Consider the following 16,000-nt stretch of genomic DNA (forward strand, 5'->3'; position numbering starts at 1 on the left):
ATTAACAACTTTTAAAGTTCATGAGCGCCTGGTAAATGCAATTAAGACCTTTTTGGAGTTTGTTATTAAGAGCTGGCATTTAAAGAAGACTAGGGCCTGGCTACTGTTGCTGTCTTCTCTGTAGCAGGATATCTTAAGCAATTAGCAGAGAACATGAAGTACATGAATTGTATGGTATTGCTTCGGCGTTAACATGGTTGGTATTTAAATAGCATGCTGTCTTTTTTCTTTTCTGTGGCTTGCTTTATGGTATGAGCGTGTTACTGAATGGCAGGGGAGAGCTGAGAATAATTAGGTAGAGCTGTGGTGGTTTTCATAAGTACCAGAGTTAGGCACAGTTCCTCATCCCATTGGATGTTGTCTAGTTATGTTTACAAACACGCACTCTCATGTCATATGGAGTCAAGGCTAATCATCCTACTGTGATGAATTTATTGTATCCATCTCCTGGCTGTGGTTGTCTTTTTGAGAGTTAAAATTAAAAGATGTAGTTATTGGAGAGAAATGATCCAGGTATACAACTAATTTCTAATATCAGGCATGTGAGCTGTTCAGCCATTGCCCTTGCCTCATGGGGGCAGAAGCGGGGGTTAAGTTTGTTGGGGCAGACATGCGTAGTATAATTTACAAGCTGAGATATGCTGTGGTAAATGGAAAATGGGGAGTAAATAGTTGAAAGACAGGATCTTATTGGATTATATGCTGCCAATCATACAGTGTGTTTTTCATTTACTGATAGAATTGGGCTGTTTGATGGATGTATATAATGCATTTCTTAGGTACTTTTTGTATGCAGGACACTGTGCTTATTAGAATTTGAGGGATGACGAGAAAAATAATGAAATGATAAATCAACAAAGACATATCATTTAAATACATTGCATATGATTGTGCTATTAAAGAATACTTGAATCTATGTATTTCTGTCCTTTTTGAAATTTTTATGAGTGTATATTGCTTTTAAATAAAAGATCAAAATAAAGAATTATTTGGGAAAAAAGAAATAGGAAAGCCAATGCAAAAGAATTAAATTGGATGCCAGGAATATCAGTGAAATAGTTCTCCATTTTTGTACACTAGAGCAGTGGTCCCCAACCTTTTTTGGCATCAGGGACTGGTTTCATGGAAGAGAGTTTTTCCACGTATGAAGGGTGGTGGGTGATGGTTTTGGAATGAAACTGTTCCACCTCACATCATCAGATATTAGTTAGATTCTCGTAAGAAGCGCACGACCTAGATCCCTCACATGTGCAGTTCACAATAGGGTTCACACTCCTATGAAAATCTAATGCTGCTGACGGGAGGTGGAGCTCAGGTGATAATGCTTGCTCCCCTGCCGCTCACCTTCTGCTGTGTGGCCTGGTTCCTAACAGGCCATGGGCTGGTGCTGGTAACAGGCCATAGACCAGTAACTAGTGCACGGGAACCCTTGCGCTAGAGTTTTCATATTTACTGTAAACTTACTTAAACCAGCAGTGCAGTTCGTTTGATTAACCTTTTAAATTTTTGTCTATCCTCAAGTGTAGTGCATAAATAAAATAGTTTAATTCCATGTTTTGAATTAACACATAACATTCAGTATAAATAATGTATAATAATCAAATACCTATTGTAGATGTGGAAATTATTTTTTGGCAACAAAACTGATAAAATAGTTTAGTTTTTGTTTAACCAGGCTGTCGACAGGTATTTTTCATTAGTTTAATAGCTTGCTCAAGGGACACACCCACCCACCTACACACACACCATCACCTTCAGACAGAAGAATTTTGCTTATTTCATAGACAGAATCTTTCTTGTAGATGCAAGAGTTGACGAAGTCAAGAAATTGGTGATATTAAGTTATTCTTTCAGTCATAAAGCATTTTAATAAGATACTTCAGTGGAAGTATCATTAGACATGAATTTTGTCTAATACATGCTGGTATTAGATAAAATGCCTTCTCCTCAAGTCATGTTGGGAGGTGAAGAGAGAAATACAGGAAAAGTTAAATATCGAGCAGTGTATGATTAATTGCCAAGTCCAAATAATCATCTGTGGGTCCTCTAGGAATTTAAAAGATAACTTTAGATAGATTGGTCAGAGAAGGTTTTGCGCATGGGTTAGAAGCTGAACTGGTCCTTGAAAGAAGGCTAGGATTTAGGTATTTTGGAAAGATCATTTTAGATAGGGATAATATGCATATATTCAGAACAGTGAGCTCCTTACTGAATTTAACCACATTCTGAGGAGACTTCTATGAATTTGGTTGAGATGTTCTTTGTGGACTCCTTAAAGAACAGAACCACTTTATTTGTCTTTGCATTCTGGTGCTTTGTATTCTCAGTGCTTCCAAACCCCCTTATCTCCTGGTCTTTACAATGTTCTCCTTAAATTCCAATGAGAAGGTACTTAACACAGTTCCTGGCACTTGGTAATTACAAAGTAAATGCTGGTTGAATCTGAATTTGCAATTGTTATCTCTAAAAATTCTATTTTGAATGAACTATAGGCAGATTTTTTTATAAGTGTGTCAATATTTACATATTACAGATAAACAATATAAAAGCATCTTTAGTAACTGAACTGCTAATTGAAAATGCCCGGTCTTAGCCACTTAATTGAATAAACTGTCTCCAGAGAGTAATTTGGGTCTTTTCCAAGATGCATTAACTCTTTCAGGTCATTAGGGTGGCACTTATCTCATTGGAGCAGAAATGTAATAAATGGTATTCCTATAATGTAAGTAAATTAATGTACCTCAAAAAGCCTGAAGTTTCACCATGGGTGTTGTAGTTGTACTCCAAGGAGCTCATCTGTGAATGTGAAACAGCAATAAGTAGCTGCTGTTTGGAGCATCTTGCTTTCAGTTTAGGTAACTTAAGACATTGTGCCTAGATGTTGACAGACATACAAAGAAAAGACCTGGCTGACAGGCAGCAGAGAAGGCAAATAACTGCAAGATGAAATCCTTGAGAGATACAAACTGCTGTATGGATTTTAATTAGAGTGAGATATCATAGTTGACAGTCGGGATAGATGGTAATCTCCCAGAAGACAGGCATCATGGCTTTTTTACACAATATGCTCATTCATGTTTATTCTCAGTATATAGACATGTATATGTATAAATATTAATATGAACAAATATATTTGTAAATATGAGTTGAATAAATCATAAACCTATTTTACAATTTTCATATGTGTGCTTTTTTTCCTTGTGAGAATATGAAATAATAATGTCTGGCATTGATCTAAAGTGACTATAGTAAGTAGGTGAAAACCTGTTGTTTCCTGATTTTTTAATGATGGCCATTCTAACTGGTGTGAGATGGTATCTCACTGTGGTTTTGATTTGCATTTCTCTGATGGCCAGTGATGATGAGCATTTCTTCATGTGTTTTTTGGCTGCATAAATGTCTTCTTTTGAGAAGTGTCTGTTCATGTCCTTCGCCCACTTTTTGATGGGGTTGTTTGTTCTTTTCTTGTAAATTTGTTTGAGTTCATTGTAGATTCTGGATATCAGCCCTTTGTCAGATGAGTAGGTTGCAAAAATTTTCTCCCATTCTGTAGGTTGCCTGTTCACTCTGATGGTAGTTTCTTTTGCTGTGCAGAAGCTCTTTAGTTTAATTAGATCCCATTTGTCAATTTTGGCTTTTGTTGCCATTGCTTTTGGTGTTTTAGACATGAAGTCCTTGCCCACGCCTATGTCCTGAATGGTATTGCCTAGGTTTTCTTGTAGGATTTTAATGGTTTTAGGTCTAACATTTAAGTCTTTAATCCATCTTGAATTAATTTTTATATAAGGTATAAGGAAGGGATCCAGTTTCAGCTTTCTACATATGGCTAGCCAGTTTTCCCAGCACCATTTATTAAATAGGGAATCCTTTCCCCATTTCTTGTTTTTGTCAGGTTTGTCAAAGATCAAATAGTTGTAGATATGCGGCATCATCTCTGAGGGCTCTGTTCTGTTCCATTGATCTATGTCTCTGTTGTGGTACCAGGATGTAGGTGAAAACCAGAAAAAAAAAAACAGCATCTTTTAGAGATATATGCTAATCACTGGTTCCCTGTAACCTCAACTTGAGTGTCAGCCTACTGGTGGGGGATATTGACCTTTAGCTAGAAAAGAATATAAGAATGATTTATTCTACCCACCAGCATGTTACAGATTTACATCTGATGGGAAGATAGAGGCACATAGTTGTCATCATAGACCAAGGGGAAGTGACATAAAAAGACCAGTACAAAAAGAACTTTCAGAAGAAGAAAGTAGAGATAACACCTCCATGAGAAGATAGAACTTCAAAGCTATAAGCCCCTCCTTGTGTTTCCTCATGCCTGGGGTTGGCTTCATCTCCATGCATGTAACTCTGATTAGTAACATCTGAATGGAGGAAAAGTAGTTTGCTAAAATCCATTAAATTCTACTTAGATTCACTTTCTTGATCGCATACCCCAAGCTTTAAAAAAAATTTTTTTATTTTTCCCTGGTACCTGATGTATAGCTAACATTCCCTGTACTTGATAAACGGAAGAGTAGTTAATGGCGGGAAAAAAAATTAGATAAATTTAGACATGATGGAAAGCCTTTGGGAGTTATTTAAGAAACAGGAAATAAAACTTTAGTTTAATCAACTGGTAATGATGTAAAAAGAACCAATAGGAACTCATCCTATAGAGGCTGATTGGGGCTGTGTTGTGAGAGGCGCTGAATAATAATGAGAAGATAGAGGTTTATTTATTTTGAAGGCATGGAGGAAACCATTGAAGGACTTGTCAGAGGAATGAAAACATTGGGTTTAATCTGGTAGCAGGTTGTGGGATAGACTGTCATGAGATGCATAAGGCAGGATATGGCCAGTGGGAGACTGTTTTAATAATCTGCATGAAAGATAATGAGGACCTGATTTAGAAAGATGAGTATGGGAATGAAAATATTTAGAAGAGGGACTGGACATGAAATGTGTAGTATTAAATCTATAGGATTGGCAGGTGATTTGGAGAACAAGACTGAGAAGAGCCACAACTACACATTTTGATCCCAGGTCATCAGAAGAATGATGACATTAAGGAGCTCCCCCCTTTGGTGCCCTTCCTCCTTTGAGGAGAGGTGGTAGTAGAGAGTTTACCTGGTCAGGTTGAGTTTGTTGGACCCATGTTTTAGCATTTCCTAAACATCTGCTGTATTATTTTGACCTGCTTACTGTGATATGGATGTGAGAACCCAGACATTCTTGCAAGCAATGGCAGTGTATCTTTGGAGCTTGAGAGAAAGTATGAAGTAAGAGGGATAATTGGGAATCATTGAAAATGTAGAAATAATAAAAATGGAAGAGAGCAGGAGCAAGGGTTAGGATATTTTACTTCCATGGTTTGACTGCTACATTTTACAGCCTAACTACTAATACTCAAGTAATAGTCTTAAGTATTAGTATTAGTTCTTACAGCCCAACTACTAATACTCAAGTAGTTAGGTTGTAAAATACAGTAATCAAACTCATTGAAGTGAAAGAAAACATTCCAAAAGTTTAGAGAATGAGTATTAGCAGAAGCCTGGATTTAGTGATTGAGATCTTTATTGTAGAGCAAAGGGGAAGAAGAAAGAAGGAGAAGAATGATAACTTTGAGGAGATGATGAAGATATACGGATAATTTCATTTACCCATTCATTCACTCATTTACACTTATAAAGTGATTGCTGTGCTTCAGGCAGTGTTCTAAGTGGAATACTCATTTGACCCTGATGATAGTACTAGGGAATAGATAATATTATTTCTGTTTTACAGATGAGGAAACTGAGGTTCTGAGGCACAGAGAGGTAATATCATAGATATATAGTTACTGGAATATATTAGAAAAGAAACAGATTTCTGAGCCTTATCCTGAAAGATAATAATAGTCTGTTATGTACTAAGCATTTTATATGCATTATTAAAAAAATTCTCATTTAATTCTATGAAGTAGTTGTTTTTCTGTTTCCAACTTTTAAGTTCAAGGGTACATTTGCAGGATGTGCAGGTTTGTTACATAGGTAAACGTGTGCTTCTATGAAGTAGTTCTATTATTATCTTTTATTATTATTTTTATTTCACAGATGAGGGAAGTGAGGCTTAGAAAGATTAAGTTGACCAAGGTCACATAACTAATAAGTAGTAGAGTTGATTTCAAGCACAGACTTTCTGTGTTTTTATATGACTCTCTCATTTTGTAGTTCTAAGGCAGGCACATGAATTTCTATTTTAAAGGAGTTCTCCAAGTGATTCCTATGTGCAGACCAATCTTCCCAGAATCTTAGCACAAACTGAGAAGGAAGAGGTCTGTATTTTTTTGGAGGAGATAAAACATTGTGGACAGAGAGAACTCAAGAGTTGGTGACCTTATAAATGGAGTATTTCCTAAGGACACAGAATCCTAAAGAATAGTAGAGTGGAGGTTATCGGAATCAAGGAGACTGAGAAAGACTCTGTGATGATAGAAGGAGTCCGTATATTATGATGAAACATATTAGTCTTAAAACAGTAAAATTGTGTTAATTAATTAGTTAATTAATTACAGAATTAATTAACACAACCAGTAGCTGAAGTTTTTTTTGTTGGTTTTTTTTTTTTTTTTTTTTTTGGAGTTAGGGTCTCACTGTGTCACCCAGACTGGAGTGCAGTAGTGTAGTCATAGCTCACTGTAGTCTCGAACTCCTGGGCTCAAGGGATCTTCCTAGGTCAGCCTCCCAAGAGGCTGAGACTACAGGCACATACATGCTTGGCTAATTTTTAATTTTTTTTTGGTAGAGACAGGGCTTCACTACTGTTACCCAGGCTGGTCTTGAATTCCTGGCCTCAAGCAATCCTCCCGCCTTGGCCTCCCAAAGTGTTAGGATTATAGGCATGTGCCACTGCACCCAGCCTGAAGTTTTTGTAATGGTGTAAGACAGTTCTAGAATTTGGTAGTCAAAATTGAAGAGAAAAGGGGAGAAAGCAATGTAAATAGGTAGAATGAACTTTAAAATATGTTTAAATGAAATGGGCAGAGAATATATTGAAGCTATAATTAGGAATATGCCTTTGGATGTTGAGACCATTTTTGTGTTGTCCCCTAGCATTGTCTCTTTTATTTGTCTTTGTTTTTTAAGAGTGAAAGTAGCAATAACAAACTATCAGAATACCATGAGATCCAAAATACATGGAGGAAAAATTGACTGAAAGGAGTAGTGGAAAATTCAATAATTATGGTTAGTGATTTTTTAAATAATGAATACTCTTTTTTGATAATTAATAGAACAACTAGAAGAAAATACAGAGAAGACTTGAGCAACACTATTAACCACCCTGATTTAAACTGATGTGTATGGTACACTCAACACCATCAGAATTCAGATGATCTCAAGGTCATATAGAATATTCTCCATGTGAGTCTATATGCTAGATCATCAAGTAAGTCTCAATACATTTAAAAGAATTGAAATCACACAAAGTATATCCTCTGACCACAACAGAATTAAACAAAAAAAGGGAAGAAATTTGGAGGCCCCCAAATATTTGGAAATAAGACAACAAACTTCTGAATATACTATGGGTAAAAGAAGAAAGACCTAAAATCAATAATCATATGCTTTCATCCCAAGAGCTAGAAAAAGGAGAAAACTCAGATGGGGGCAGTGGCTCACACCTATAATCCCAGCACTTTGGGAGGCTGAGGTGGGTGGATCACCTGAGGTCAGGAGTTCAAGATCAGCCTGGCCACCGTGGTGAAACCCTGTCCCTACTAAAAATACAAAAAATTAGCTGGGCTTGGTGGTGGGCGTCTGTAATCCCAACTACTCAGGAGGTTGAGGCAGGAGAATTACTTGAACCCAGGAAGTGGAGGTTGCAGTGAGCTGAGATCATGCCATTGCCTTCCAGCCTGGGCAACAATAGTGAAATTCTGTCTAAAAAAAAAAGGAGAAAACTCAAAGCCAAAGCAAGCAGAGGTCAGGAAATAATAAAGGTAAAGTGACAATCAATGAAATAAAAATCAGGATAACTGTAGGAAAAAACAGTGGAACCAAATAGATGTCTTTTGAAAAGATCAAAAATTGATATATCTTTAGATAGACCAACCAATTAAAAAAGAGAAGTCTAAAGAATACCAAAAGAGAGAAGTCTAAAGAATACCAAAATCAGGAAATGAAAGAGGAGATATAACTACAGACTCTACAGAAATTAAAAGGATTCTGAGACTACTATCATATGCCAGTCAGACGATGTAGATGAAACAGACCAATTTCTACAAAGACACAAAGTACCAAAACTGACTCAAGAAGAAATAGAAAATCTGAATTGTCCTATAACAAATAAATTAGTAATTAAAAATTTTCCTGCATGTACATAATTCACACAAATATTCCGTCAAACATTTAAAGATGAAATAATACCAATCCTTTGCAAACTCTTTCGGAAAATAGAGAAACAGTTTCCAATGCATCCTACTAGGCCAGTATTACCCTAATAACAAAGCCAAAGTATTATAGAAAACTGTAGAGCAGCCTTACAAACATAAGTGTAATAATGTTGAACAAAATATTAGCAAATTGAATGTATCGACATATAAAGTGTATTATACCATGATTCATTGGGATTTATTTTAAAAGTCAATGTATTACCATAAAATAAAGAACCAAAGTCACATAATCATCTCAATAGATATAGAAAAGCACTTGACCTCCATTGATTATTTATTAAAAAAGGAAACATAACCTAATAAAAGGCACTTGTGAAAAACCTGCAACTAGCATCATCAAGGAACTTTTTGACCTAATGCAAATTTATTAATTTATAGATCATGGAAATACCATCAATCTTAACCTATTCACATTATGTATTTCAAGTTCACGGGCGTATATTCCAAACAAAATTTATTGTCGCCATGTGCTGTGAAACCCATTTTTCATGCATTCTTAATTATTGTTTATAGAACCATAATTTTTAAAATCCCTCAAATAAGCAATCTTTTAGCCATTGCTTTCTCCTTTTTTTTTTGTTTGCAGAATGACTGATTAAATTTTGTTCATTTTATTTTCTCTGCATTGACTCTTAAGTTTGTCCTAATCGTATAATCTTATTGCCACTGCTTTAGTTTAAAACCTTTTAATTTTTTAAATTGAGCTGTCTTGGTAGGTTGTCTCTTCTTGTTCTCCTTCCTTTGTAGGATTTTTCTGATCATTCATATTTGCCCTAATCCCATTTCCTTCCAGTCAATAATTTTGTATACTGTCAGATTAATTTACATACAGCATATTTATCACCATTTCATTTGCCTGTTTAAAACTCTTTTTTTCATTGCCTCATTTTGTATTTGGCTTCAGTTCGTAATTTGTCATTACAGATTCTTTTTTTTTTCTTAAGATTCTTGGAAGTTTGTCAGTGTACTCCCTTTCCAGGCTTACCTCTCGTTGGTCATTTTAATGTCACCTGAAATATTCGTTATTTACTGAAGATGCCCTGAATTTTCCCATCACTATTTATTTGCTTGTTCTGTTCTGTGCCTTCATTTTTTTTTCTTGTTTTCACACATTCTAAGATTCAATTTATGTCCTCCTATAGTTCCATGATCTTGAAGGCTTTTTTTGTTTTCCTAGTTAGGAGCCATCTTGTCCTCCTATAAATGCTCTTAGCCATATTTTTGTCTTAATGTTTTACCCCTTTCTCCTTTGTATTGTACTCATTCATGTGTGTCTCAATTAATAGATAAATACACTGAGGGAAGGACTTATTTTTGAGTCCTGATTTTATATCTAGCACAATACTTTGCATATTTTCTTTGTTAAATAAATATATATTTAATTTAAAATGAATAAAAACATTTGGAAGCTATTAAAACTGGGCTTTCTTTGCTAAGAGCTATTCTCTTGAGAAAAAGAAAAAAACAAATCATGAGTAGTTCGATCAGATGTTCGATACAGGACCAAAAACACATGTGTACTCTTGGAAGTTTTTGATTTGTTTTATTCTGAACACTAATGAACCATTCATAAGACCATAGCATTAGTGGTTTTAATTGTACAACTGCCATTGACAATGAGTATAATTGAGCAGCCATCCGCTTTATTTTCAAAATGAAGAATTTTTCCTTTGCTTTCCTTACTGCAGAATATTTTAGACTTTATACAATGGGGAAATTAGACTGCTATATTGAAAAAAATAACTTTTTCTGTTATTAACATTCTATTCATAGTAGCTCTATGAGGAAAACCTGATAAGTTTTGGTAATTTAAAATGGACATTCTAATTTAAAAATATTATTATATTATTTCAGTCTCTTGGCTGTAATGTTTTCAGGAATCAAGGTTATAATTTGGTGGGTACATTACCCTGATTTTGTCTCCTGCGCTTTTCAAATTCTTTTGAGACATCCTCCATCGGGTAAGACTATACTTTCTGCTTGGGCTCTTCCCTTGCTCCATGAAAACCGGGAGGCGCCTTCTGGGAGAAAGCCAGAGGAATTCACCTACTGTGCTCCGTTGTTTCTTCCAGGGATCATAGCTGTTAGTTTCTGCTGAATTTGATTCCCCTCTAGGGTCTTCAAATTCTTATTTTTTAGTATTTTTTTGGCTTTTACAGTTATCAGCATAAGGACTAGTTCAATGAGAACTGATTTGCTGTACCCAGAATACAAACTCTTGGGCACTTGCATTTTAAAAGAGCAAGTTATTGAGAATTCCAGTATTTAATATAGGCACACTTAAAATATTGCCCAAGAGAAGTTGAGTCTTAGTTCATGTTGAGAGCTTGAGGTGATTTTTTCATGTTACTATTTCTCATGTCATGAGAAGCAGTCTATTATCAGACTCATCAAGGAGGACCAATATACTATGGCTTAGTGTAAATCACTGAATACGTGAAGTTAGTAGTCAAGAAAATTGGGGCAGGACTCAGTGGCTCACACCTGTAATCCCAGCACTTTGGGAGGCTGAGGTGGGTGGATCACCAGGTCAGGAGATCGAGACCATCCTGGCTAACATGGCGAAACCCCATGTCTACCAAAAATACAAAAATTAGCCTGGTGTGGTGGCACACTACTGTAATCCCTGCCACTCGGGAGAGTGAGGCAGGAGAATCCCTTGAACCTGGGAGGCAGCGGATGCAGTGGGCCGAGATCGTGCCACTGCACTCCAGCCTGGACGACAGAGTGAGACTCCATCTTAAAAATAAATAAATAAATGAAAGAAAGAAAAGAAAGGAAAATTGGGTTCATAGTTGTACAGATTGAAATTTGTGCAAACCACTACTCCTGTTTTTATGAGACACCAGTATTCTGCAAAGACAGTAATTTTGGTATAATGTCAATAGATTCATATTAGTATATACGCATCAATCCATAGGTATCTTAGTGAAGGAAGAAATATTTAAGCTATTGTAAGGAAGATATATTAGATGCTATAAAGACATATTGCAAACTCATAGGGTAGAAAATCTTTGACCTTATCAGCAACTGGATGTGAGACCTATAACGCTATGGAAAACATTTAAAGGTTGCAATGTGCAAGTCTGTCTCCTCTGGGTTTCCTATTTCTCTCTCTGGCCAGTTAGTTCATTCTTTATTCTCCCTCTGCAGATTGACTTCTTTGATTTTTCTATCTGTAAAAGGTGGTTGCCCCAAAGAATTTACATCTCCTCCTTTACATGGCCAGTAGAGAATGTATTCCCCAACATATTCCTGAGAAAGATAATTTAACTGGCTAATTAGGGGTTGGTTGTCTCCCTGGCGGACATTTTGGCTGTGCTGAGAGGGTGGAATCACAGGTTATAAGCATGGCTACCAGAGTCCACTATGTGGTTGGGGAATAGTTCTTAGATGAGGAGAGAGTTTTGTAAGCTGAAAAGTTACCTGAAAGGGATCTACGACATCAAATACCTCAGAGAATCTGAGTGTTTAAATGAGTAGCTGGGATAAATGGAGAAGCTAAAGACAGAAGATGTGTTAATTCTAAGCCTGTGAATCTCATATTTCTTTAAAAGAACCTCTGTATGTATAACCACAAACAGTTATAGGCAATACGTTAAAGGAGATTAAATGGTAAATGAGGAATTAATTCAGAATGATGTTAGCAATGTTAGCAAGTTATAAATCTCAAAATTTTGGTCCTGCTTTAATATCATGAAATTGCTAAGTAACATTTTAGGAACTGCTAATCAAATACAGCAGAAGAGATGCCTAACCAACATAGTTTATATGTTCTTTAAAGCACTCTGTATCTTTGTTTTGACCACAGAGCCATTCAACATAATAGGTTCTCAGAAAAAAACAGTGAATCATGATATCACTGGAATATGTAGACTTTCAAGTGCTTTCCACCTGTTTTGTTGTTGTTGTTGTTTCTTGCCTTCAGTTTTTACAGATCATGGCTTTTAAGTTGACACACCCATCAATTTTGACTTTTATTTTGGGGGCTCTTGATCAACAAGAAATAGAAATTCATGGTACTTAAAAATAGTAAAGAAATTAGTATCTAAGATATGAAGGAATTGAGAGCCAACAAGAATGTGGGATTATTTTCTGCACATTTTCTGTAGACAGAATGTATTTGGTATTGTAAGTAATGCTCTTTGTTCTAGATTTTCAATCTTGGGTGATTTTCTTTAGGCAAATTTTATTCAGAATAGCTTGTTTACTTTTAAGAAAATTAAAATTTGAACCCATAGGTGTGTGCTTAGAATGTATACAATTTGGAAGGTGCAGTACATTATCCACCATGATGTGGAATCATCAATAAATTATATAGTTATATTTTAATAGTAGGCATCTGATGTTTGTGTCAAGACTGTGTAGTAGAAGATTTAGCCCAATTCAAATAAATTTCAGGTATCCTAGAAATGAGGGCATTTTTGTTCTTTGAGATACTAAAAAATTCTGGCCGGGCATGCTGGCTCACGCCTGTAATCCTAGCACATTGGGAGGCTGAGGCAGGCAGATAACCTGAGATCAGGAGTTCAAGACCAGGCTGGCCAACATGGTGAAACCCAGTCTCTACTAAAAATACAAAAATTAGCTGGGTATGGTGGCAGGTGCCTGTAATCCCTGCTACTCGGGAGGCTGAGGCAGGAGAATCGCTTGAACCTGGGAGGTGGAGGTTGCAGTGAGCCTTGATTGCGCCATTGCACTCCAGCCTGGGGTACAAAAGCGAGACTTCATCTCAAAAAAAAAAAAAAATCTCTTTACTAATTTGAATATCAAAATAAAACTTTACCTAAATTTAAAATAGTATTTTCCAGCTGGTGATGAATGGTATTAGACAAGAAAGGCAAACAATGAAGCAAACAAACACAAATTGCAAACATTTAGCCTGTGGTTAAAAATTACACCCATCCCTTTTCTTTTAAATTTTATTTGTATTATAGAATTTTGTACTGAGGATGAATTTACAGAGTTCACTCTACTTTGAAGACTTTTAATTTGCATATAACAACATATTCATTAAAGCTTCTTTATACTTTTTTTAAAAAGTTCAGCAATTTGTTGTATTTTTTTGATTTGCTGGTCTGTTGCATGGCCCTATGGTGGAAGTAAAGAAATTTAATGCTTTAAGGAGCATATAAATTGGGGGTATCTTTTTTATTAAATAAGGACTAATAATATCAGGCAGTTTTTGATAAATACTTATTGAATGATGTAGAAAATGGGTGTTTTAGGAGTTCAGGAAAGGGTATAGCCAGCTAGAGTGGCCTGGGAAGGGCTCCTTGAAGAAAAAACACTGGAATTATTCTTGGAAGTATTTGTTGGTATTTATTTAGGAGAGAAGGTAATCTAGATTAGGCCTTCTAGAAATGAGAATGCCCACATATATTCAGGGAAGAGTTAAATAATTTTGATTGCAGTGTTGGGTTTATGTTTGAGAGAATAAGATACGGTTGGAAGTATGTACTGAAGTCAGAATGTTGTGGATGATGAAAGGAGTAGCCTTCTGATGATAGCAGCAGTGTTTTAGGACTGTCTGTTGATATTACGTGAGAAGGACTGGAAGGGTAACAGATGAGAGGCAGAAAATTAAATGAAAACTACATGAATTGAACTAAGTTGGTGGCTGTCAAAATGGACAGGAATGGGCAAACTAATACTTGAGGAACAGTCATTAATGATCTTGAGGACTAATTCCTTTATGGGCACAAAGGATGTGGGAATGTATCAAAAGATAGTTCTGAAGTTTTAAACCTGGAAAGTAGTGCAAATAAGAAACTACCAACAAACAAAAAGGAGACAGAAGGAATTAATGTTTTTATGGGAAGATGATTTAGGTTTCTGAGGAGTTGGTTTTCTTAGTGAAATATGTGAATATATATCAAGCATGCAGTCACAGATGTGGGACTGGAGCTCAGAGAAATGAGGAATAAATCACATTGTGATAAAGGGAACAGTAGATGTAAAGGCTACTTTTTAAAGTTTAGGACTCAAAGACAAAAGGAAAATAAGATTATAGATAGAGCGTAAGGACCAATGCAAGATTTTTGTTGAGAAAGTAGGAAAAGTGTGTGTTTGCAGATTGAAAGGATAAGTGGGTGTATAGGAATAGACTAACAATGCTGAGAGGTGACAATTAAGGAGACTTTACTGATGGTGAGAAAAAGAAAAATGATCTTAAAATACCTGTCTTTTGAGGTCACTATTTTATTTTACAAGGCCTCAGTCATTGGATTCTAGGACAGCAAGTACCTCAAAAGAGTTACTTGGATTAGTGTATTTTCACGCTTTGGTAGAAACATCACTCTGTCATGTTGATGTTAACCATCTGAAATATGAGTGAAACAATGCATTTATATACATCTTTCTGTGTTATATTAATTTGAAATTCTTTTCTGGTTTATCGTTCTTTTTTTGATCACAAATTGCTGAAAATCTTTTTGGCAGCAGTGCCAAATATACAGTATAATTTAGTCCCTGAGTTGAGTTGTTACTCAAGACCCAACTCAATATTCTCTCTGATCATTGGGTAGTTTGGGTGCTGTGTTAACAGAGATAGTATTTATCATTGTATTATTTCATCCACATACTGAATAATACTCTAGTGGCTTCATAAATAAATAAAAAATATTTACCAGTCTATTGACATGTTTTGTACTTTCCAAGTGCAATCCTTATTGGACAGAAAATGAAATAAAGTACACTTACTGCCACCGGTAGACTTGTGCTTATTTGGGTGCTCTGGTGTTGGGTGCATATATATTTTCTATTGCTGTATTCTCTTGCAGAATTGACTCTTTTATTTTGTTTTTTTTGTACAGTTTTTGACTTAGTCTATTTCGTCTGGTATCGGTATAGCAAATCCTACTCTGTTATGTGTTCCATTTGTATGGAATATCTTTTTCCATGTCTTTACTTTTATTCAGTGTGTCTTCATAGGCAAAGTGAGTTTCTTGAATGCACCATATTACTGGGTCTTTTTTTTTTTTTTTTTTTTTTTTAAAGACAGAGTCTTGCTTTGTTGCCCAGGCTGGAGTGCAGTGGCGCGATCTTGGCTCACTGCAAGCTCCACCTCCTGGGTTCACACCATCCCCCTGCCTCAGCCTCCCGAGTAGCTGGGACTACAGGCACCCACTACCATGCCTAGCTAATTTTTTGTATTTTTAGCAGAGACAGGTTTCACTGTGTTAGCCAGGAGGCTCTCAATCTCCTGACCTTGTGATCTGCCCGCCTCAGCCTCCTAAAGTCCCAAAGTGCTGGGATTACAGGTGTGAGCCACTGTGCCCAGCTTGGATCTTGTTTTTTAATTCATTCAGCTTCTGTGTGTTTAATCAGGGAATTTAGTTCATTTACATTGTGTTATTATTGATAGGTAAGGACTTACTGCTGGCATTTTGGTACTTGTTTTCTAGTTGTTTTGTAACTCTTCCTTCTTATTATCCTTCTTTGTGGTTACATGATCTCTCTGGTAGCATGTTTTGATTTGCTGCCTTTTGTTTTTAGTGTATCTGTTATGGGTTTTTGCTTTGTGATAATTCTTAGATTTTAAATTGGATTGATTTTATAAGTAGAACCTGTTGGCAGTAGTGG

General features: G+C 35.9%; 1 protein-coding gene across 4 annotated transcripts in view; it reads left to right on the top strand.

Annotated features, from left to right (window-relative positions):
• Positions 1-16,000, top strand: part of EXOC4 (exocyst complex component 4) — an 828,468-nt gene that overhangs the window by 203,049 nt on the left and 609,419 nt on the right. The window lies entirely within an intron of this gene.

The sequence above is a fragment of the Hylobates moloch genome, unplaced genomic scaffold (genome assembly GCF_009828535.3).
Source record: "Hylobates moloch isolate HMO894 unplaced genomic scaffold, HMol_V3 SCAFFOLD_1, whole genome shotgun sequence".
Taxonomy (NCBI): domain Eukaryota; kingdom Metazoa; phylum Chordata; class Mammalia; order Primates; family Hylobatidae; genus Hylobates; species Hylobates moloch.